General features: G+C 50.4%; 1 long non-coding RNA gene across 1 annotated transcript; it reads left to right on the top strand.

The window, feature by feature from the left end:
• On the top strand, nt 1-777 carry LOC119298627. The gene is made up of 3 exons (XR_005145900.1): nt 1-83; nt 175-264; nt 364-777. It is a non-coding gene; the product is annotated as an uncharacterized LOC119298627 (long non-coding RNA).
• The last annotated feature ends 7,246 nt before the right edge of the window (nt 778-8,023 follow it).

The following is an 8,023-nucleotide window of genomic DNA, read 5'->3' as shown; positions in this document are numbered from 1 at the left end:
AGGAAGACTACCAAATCAGCCGAGTCATCCATTGTGCCAAGAGGTGATGAAGCACCGGCAACCGCTATGTATTTTCCACCAAGGTTAGCAAATCTGAATTTAATTTGTGCCAAATGAAAACTGAGTTTGATTTGTGCCAAATGAAAACTGAGTGTGCATTCATCTAATCCATAGCCAAAGCTTAGAAATTACAACCAAGAAGAAAGGAAAACATAGCCAAACTTTGAAGACTACAAACAAGAAAAATGCAAAAGGGTGTAAAAGGTGATCTTTGCTAATTCTGAATTTTAATGTCACATACTATGCATAGTTCATATTGTTATTTGCTCTAAGACTACTGTTGCCATACATGTACAAGTGCAGATCAGGGAAGGGGAAGAAGATGGAGCTTGCTAAAAAGGACGAAAGTTGTCCTATGGTGCCACCATTCGACAGCCCCGCAATGAGCACAAGATGCAAAAAAGCTAACCCAGCCAGCCCCGCAATGAGCACAAGGAGTAGAAGAAGACTTAGCTTGTGAACTAAATTTAATTTCTTTTAGTTAGAGTCACTTCTGTTGCTGCTCAAGTCATGTTGTGTGGACTTGGACTCATATGGGAACCTTATGTCACTTTTGTGTAGTCCATATCATGGACTTGGACTATGTACGCGAACCTGGACATGATGACAATCCTTTTGTGTTGCTCATATGATGTAGATTATGATGTATGTGTGGGATTGGACTCATATGTGATCATGTATATGTTGGAAGCGATATATGTGTACTTGGATGGGGGCCTGTATGTTTATGTGCAAATCTGAATACTATTTGTTGAAATATATGTATATGTGAATTGTGTGATCTGAATGTGCATCAAATTACAGGGGAGGTTCTGCCCAAATTTTGAACTAAATTGTGAAAAAACTGTTGCTTTTTACTGTGGGAAGAATTTTGATCACAAGTTCATCAGGGGTAAAATCGTCTTCTCAGGTGTCATTTCACACCTTTAGAGGTCAAAATGGATGGAAATGTTATAAAGGGAACAAATTTTAGCATTGGTGTTACATAAGGAAGAAAAAGTTTTGCAGTGTCAAATAAGGCAAAAAAAATTAAGGTAGTGTTAGATAAGGAATTCTCTCTTTATTATCCTCCAAACCATCCAATCTAGAACTCGCATGTGTTAAAGTAGAGGAATCAAATGAGGAGAGAGATGGCTAATACATATTTTAGTAGGTTTTCTATGACTAAAAGTTTTTAGCCTCAAGACTAGTCCTAGCCTCTCTTTAGTCAGGGGTGCTTGGAACTTTAGCCTTTAAAAGAGACTATTTTTAGTCAGACTAAAAATAGTCCCTTGGATCCAAGCACCCTCTATGCTATATGCATGGCCACACATCTCATTAATGCATTTGTCTGATTCCACACCAATACTAATCAAAATTAGAGTGAAATTAATGTGGTTGTAGTTAATGTTTACCTATTCCCAAAGCACGGATTACACACTGAAAATTCATATTCCTTTTTTAAGATTATCCTATCAAATAAAAAGGGAGGAAGTGGATATGAATTTGAAAAACAGAGTTATTATAGAAAGAGTAGAAGTGTGATGTGGATTTTGGAGGAGGCTTTATTCACTTGTTTAGTTAGCGAAAATTTACAACAGATTAGCTAAGGAATGATAACATGTTACTACGTGTTTTTGGAAACAAGTTTTCCCATGTTTTTCATAAAATCAATTTTAGTTAATTCTTCTGTTATTATTCTTTATTTGAATGGAAAAAAATGTAGGAAAGCATAGATATGTGGTTTTTTTATCTGATCGCCTCTTGAAAAGAAGTAAGTCCGCCTCCCCGAGCACCTTGGCGCAGGCCACTTCTAGTTCTTCCGCCACGTGCGTAAGGACAAGGTCATCGCCTTGCCTTGCTCCATTGCTCCATCGCTCACTAGTACATCAATTACACTATCAACAACGACACAAATATCAAGCGCTAATCGAAACATCGAGGATGCATACCGCCAAAACAACAATAAAACTAATAATAATAAGAAGAAAACTACACAACCTATGACTTGTACCAGCACCGAAGCCATCCACCGCCGTGGAACACACGAGCTACGATAAAGGTTCTTTGGAAACAACACCTGATGATGCTTAAGAGCTGTCGTCTCGTGGTCCAACCACTGCAGGCCAGATCTTAGGTTTTCACCCTGAAAAGCACATATGAGCAGACTCTAAAGCAATGCCTTCAACAAGTCGCGTAAAAACACCACCATTGTCAAGTTCATCCATCAAAGGTCGGGCCTAGGGTTTTTACCCTGGAGCTCGAGACCAAGCGCTCGAAGAGTACATCAAGTCAAAGACACACCCTTTGTCAAAGAAGACGAAGCTGCATGGAAAGGCATCCACACACCATGGTCATTGGAATGTGAAATCCAAAATGTTCCATGGCATTCATGCTCGGACATAGCTGCTCGCGTACACATCATTGGCATTGATGTCACCACGCGTTCAAATCTATGCGTACGAGCATAGAACTGTCACACAACATGAAGAGTCGAACATCGTCGGGATCGTCACACACACGTGCGCCAAAAACCCTATGGCAGAGACGGATGACAACAATTGAGCCGACAATTATGTTGCCGCCGCAAGCCATAGCCGTACCACCCCAACCCGTTGATGCCTATTTTTGCGTCGCTGTTGTTGCTGTCACTTCACCACTGCCACTGTGGACCAGCCTCCGAGCAGGCATTGCCAAATCCCAGTGTTGAAGGCCCATTATCAAGCGACCACCCTGGCACTCGGGACCTCCGCCCTGTCCATGCTCCATATAAATGTGGCGCGCCGAGGCCGATGTGTTGCTCAATTAGAGAGCTTCTCGAGCGAGTTATCGTTGCACGAGAAGGCATCCACTGCCACCGCCGGCTAAGCGGGCTTTGCTCTCAGCATCCAACGACAACGGAGTAGACAAGTAAAGGAGGTAGCGGGGACAGCGACATCTAGGGTTTCACCTGAGACACCCCCGTGGGCGACGCGAGCGATCGTCAAAATTGCTTCTCACAAGGCACAACCCTCGACACAATCACATTTCGCAGAATTTCACATGAATATTACCGGAAAGTAGTTTCATCTTGTCAAAGCTGGTGGTGAGTATAAGTCTCGATGTGGATTTGGCCCTTCCCTACACGATGTTAACGTGCCGGTCTAACCACTGCAGATCAGATCTTAGGTTTTCACCCTAAAGAGCACATCTGAGCAGACTCTAAAGCAGTGCCTTCAACAAGGCACATGAAAACACCACCATTGTCAAGTTCATCCATCAAAGGTCGGGCCTAGGGTTTTTACCCTGGAGCTCGAGACCAAGCGCTCGAAGAGTACCATCAAGCCAAAGACATAGTGTGTTACCACCATCCTTTGTCAAAGAAGACAAAGCTGCATGGAAAGGCATGCACACACCATGGTCACGGGAAGTTGAAATCCAAACCATTCCATGGCAATCATGCCCAGACGTAGCTGCTCGCGCACGCATCCTTGGCATTGATGTTAGCACGCGGTCAAATCGATACGTACAAGCTAGAACTGTCACACAACATGAAGAGCCGGACATCGTCCGGATCCTCACACACACGTGCGAATAGATGGATAACGACAATTGCACGAACAATTATATTGCCGCCGCAAGCTGTAGCCGTACCACCCCAAGTCGTTGATTCCCATTTTTGCATCGCGTTGTTGATGTCACTTCGCCACTGCCATTTTGGACCAGCCCCCGAGCAGGCATTGCCAGACCCCGGTGTTGAAGGCCCATTATCACGCGACCACCCGCGCCTGCCGTCGCCGCCTACGTAGCTTGATGATCACCCTGGCACTCAGGACAGCCACCCTGTCCATGCTCCATATAAATGTGGCGCGCCGAAGCCGATGTGTTGCGCAACTAGAGAGCTTCTCGAGCGAGTGACCGTTGCACGAGAAGGCATCCGCTGTCACCGCCGGCTAAGCGGGCTTTGCTCTCAACATCCGACAACAACGGGGTAGATGAATAAAGGAGGTAGCGGGGACATCGACAGCTAGGGTTTCACCTGAGACCCCTCATGGGCAGCGCGAGCGATCGTTCCTCAAAATTGTGTCTCACAAGTCACAACCTTTGACACAATCGCATTTCGCAGAATTTTACATGAATATTACCTTCATCTTGTCAAAACTGGTCCTTCCCTACACGATATTAACGTGCCGGTCTACCCTTGAGCAGCAAAGCGAACATAAAAGTACTGATTGACAATAACCGGCGGTGCTAGTAAGTAAAATTTACTTGTACTTGACGATGGTGACTAAATGGTTTGGTTAGTTTAGTTGTGAGCTTTCTGTTGGCTGAGGTTTACAATTCGACAAAGCCACATGGAGGCTGTTGTCTACCGTGGTGACTACATGTAGACTAGTGGAAAGTTGGATGGTGACAGTGGCCTGAGGAACGTTCCAAACAAACCAATCCACGATGCAACGTATCTGCCGTAATTTTTTTATTGATTACATTTTTCCTTGTTTAACTTCCAGGAAGTGCATGCACACAAACATGCGTCATTGTGCATGTATGACGATGGAGCATGCATGTGTCCACTAAGGCATGGAAGAATGAAGATGCATGCGTTTTGTGTTTGCTCTCTAAATTCATTGGGCATATCCAGGGCAGGAATGGAACAGGATCAACGACGACCATTGATTAGCAATAATGCTACACCGCCATGTGTTTTGTGTTTGCTCTCTAAATATAAGATGGCTTGAATATTTCAATATGAAGTACGTATGGACTAGAATGAGTGAAAAAAAGAGAGACTAAAATGTCTTTCTATACATTTTGATTCACGAAAAAGTTAGGACATCTTATATTTGTGAACAGAGGGAGTACTACCTTTTGTGATAAAAAAACTAACCGAGAGAGCTGCTGCTGAGTTGATGCTCGATCATCATACGGACGAGCATGTCTACCACTCAGACCTGGCCAGACCATGTGCTACACGAGCCGGGCCAAAAGCACGCATCCCTGGCACGGCACGTGCCTGGCCCAGCATACGGCTAAACGGGCGGTGCCAGGCCTGGGCTGTGAGCGCATCTCCAGCCGCGCCCCCAGGAAGGCCTCTCCAGGCGTTTTCTTTGTGCCGGCGCCGAAAAATCGGCCCGGTCACGCCTACAGGAGCCCGATTTTTTGGGCCGAAAACAGCGCCGGCGGACCCAGGCCGAACCCGGCGCGCTGGGGGGCGCCCGGGGCGCCGGGCGAACTTTTTTGGTGTCAAAAAGCCGCGAGCCCGCCGCGTCAGCGACACGGCTCTCTTCTCGCCCCTTCCTCGTCCTCGTCGCCTCGTTTCCCGCGGCGAATCAATGCCAAAGCTGCCGCGCTGCCGCGCCGGTCAGCCTGCGCCATTGATGCCTCACGGGAGGCGCAGTGAAGGCCGGACGACGCGCGTCCCTCGCCCTTCCTCGCCCGCCACGCGTACACACGGCGGCCACGCGTACGGGCAGCGTCTCGGCCTATATAAGACGCGCACCAGCGTGCTCGGCGATCACACTCTCTCGCCGCCGTCGTTCCTCCCTCTCCTTCCTTTCCTCACACCCATGGCCAAGCGCTTCCCCGGTGACGGCGCAGCGGCGAACGGCTTCGGCCGCCGCCATCTCCACGAAGACAAGGCCCGCCTCCTTTACGAGGCCGGGTACCCGGTCCCGCCGGACATGCGGGTGCCCAGCGCGTGGAGGATCAGCGCCGCCGGCGTGCCGGTGCCACCACCACCCATCGGGGCGGCGCGACGTGCGGAGATCACACGCATCCGCGCCTCCCTGCCGCGGGCGGCGAGGGAGGGGCCACGGTACGTCCCCGACAGCCCGCTCTGGGAGCCCTACTTCCGTCGCCGCCACGCCGAGCAGCTCGAGGCCACCAACGGCGTCGTGCCCTCTGGCAGGCTCAACTCCAATGGCCGACGCCGGTGGTGGGGCGTGCCCGGGCGCACGTTGGAGGCGGTCCTCGAGTACATCGAGGGCGGCAACACGCCGCACCTCGAGTACCCCGATCCCCCGTCCTTCTCACGCCACCGGGGAAGCTCCTGGACCCTAAGGCGCATGGAGACCGGGGGGTCCTCCTCGTCGTCCGGCGGCTCGCCCTGCCTCCCCCCGTCAAGCCGGAGCCCCAGGGCACGCCGGTCAGTGCCCGCACTCGCAGCTCCGGCGTCCGCATCGGCGCCAACGCCTCCCCACCCACCGGCCGCTTCGTCCTCGTCAAGCCCAAGCCAGAGCGCGGCCTCCCCGCGGAGTACGAGGAGATAGCCCGGCGCGGCATCTCCGACGAGGACGCCCAGCGGTGGGCGCGGGACGACTATCTCCGTGACGAGATGGTCCGGCAGCGCCGGGCCCTGGAGGAGATCGCCGCCCGCAAGCGTGGGCGCGAGGACGAGCACGGCGTCATGGTCCTCGACAGCGACGACGACGACGCCGCCGCCCCCGGACCGTTCAACCCGCCGCGCCAACCGGGGGAGGGATGCAGCAGGGACTGCGGAGGCGCAGGCGGGGGCGGCGGCGACGACGACGACGACGACAACGACGACAACGACGACGACGACGTCGGCGACTACACGTGGTTCTACCGCCTCCTCGGCATTTAACCGCGTGGGTGGGCGGCGAGGCGGGCGGCGAGGGAGACGGCTGGGGTAGCCCGCGGAAGTTTTTTTCTTTTTTTGTAAAATATGTTTAAGTTTGAACGAACTCGCCGATGTTTGCGTTAAATTTCAGTCGTGTTTGCGCCGTATTTGAATTTAAAAAAAAAACGTGAGCGCCGCGACTGGGGGGCATCACGCCCCCAGTGCGCCCCCAGGGGGTGATTTTTTGCCCCTCTTGGGGGGCCAACGGCTGGAGATGCCCTGAGGCGAAGGTCCGTATGCCGACATGGCACAACCCATTTATTTATTTATTTTTAATTTTGATTGAACAGCCCAAAATTGGCAAATTTTGGCCCAACACTACCGTGTGACACCCTCACCGGAGCCATCCCCAAAATGGGCCTCCGGGTTCAAATCTCCTTTGGTCGCATACCACGAGCGGATCTCGCGAAGCCGTGCCAGCTTATGTGCGTCACGGCCGACGATCATCACCATCTTCTCTTCCCTCACCGCCATGGCCATCGATCGAGCTCCAACCCCGGGAGAGGAGAGGTGGTTGTACCTCAGGGATTTCGGAGGGAACCACAGGCTGCAAATGTGATGGGCAAGAAAGCACGTTGTCGCGGATAGGGATTTGATCCTCGAAGATCAAGATGAGCGCCACACCGCAGTCAATCGCCTCGTTGACCCATGCCAAGTGACGGGGGAAATGTAACAAAACTTACCCGCGCGTGACAGGCACGGGCATCTACCATTTGTCCCGCGTCGTCGAGGAGGGTCAGCTGGTGCGCCGCTGCTCGCCAGAGTATAGCTCCTCACCGGTAAACCAGGAGGCACGCCGTCCACTGTGAGTCAGGCCGTGGGTCGTACGTACCCTCAATCTGGTGTATAGCTGTTCAGTTGGATTTAAACCATGATAGCAATTAACTACTCCCTCCGTCCTATAGTGTAAGACGTATTTTTGACACTCAGTGTCTTACATTAAGATTATGGAACAGAGGGAGTAGCTAGCTTGACGATGGCGACTGAAATGGTTGGTTGGCTGCGGCTAAGAATAGGACCCGAATTAAGGAGGCCGTGGTCTACCAATCGTGGTGGCTAGATGTACACTATAGAGGAAAGTTGTATAGATTGATGGTGAGGGTGGCCTGTGGAACGTTCCAAACAAACTGGCATTATATATATATAGAGAGAGAGAGTAATGCTAAACTAAGCGTGAGTGTAGAATAGCTTATTCTACACCCCAGTAACGATACATACAAAATATGGTAACACACTATGTAAAATATAGTAATTTTCATAAAAATGTAGTAAATTATAAACATAGATGATAAAAAAATATTTTTCGAATTACTACATTTTATACACCGTTTTACTAGATTTTGTACATAGTGTTACTACAGGGTG

The sequence above is a fragment of the Triticum dicoccoides genome, chromosome 5A (assembly GCF_002162155.2).
Source record: "Triticum dicoccoides isolate Atlit2015 ecotype Zavitan chromosome 5A, WEW_v2.0, whole genome shotgun sequence".
Taxonomy (NCBI): domain Eukaryota; kingdom Viridiplantae; phylum Streptophyta; class Magnoliopsida; order Poales; family Poaceae; genus Triticum; species Triticum dicoccoides.
The sequence above is the reverse complement of the archived record's forward strand: the minus strand, read 5'-3'. Positions and strand labels throughout refer to the sequence as shown.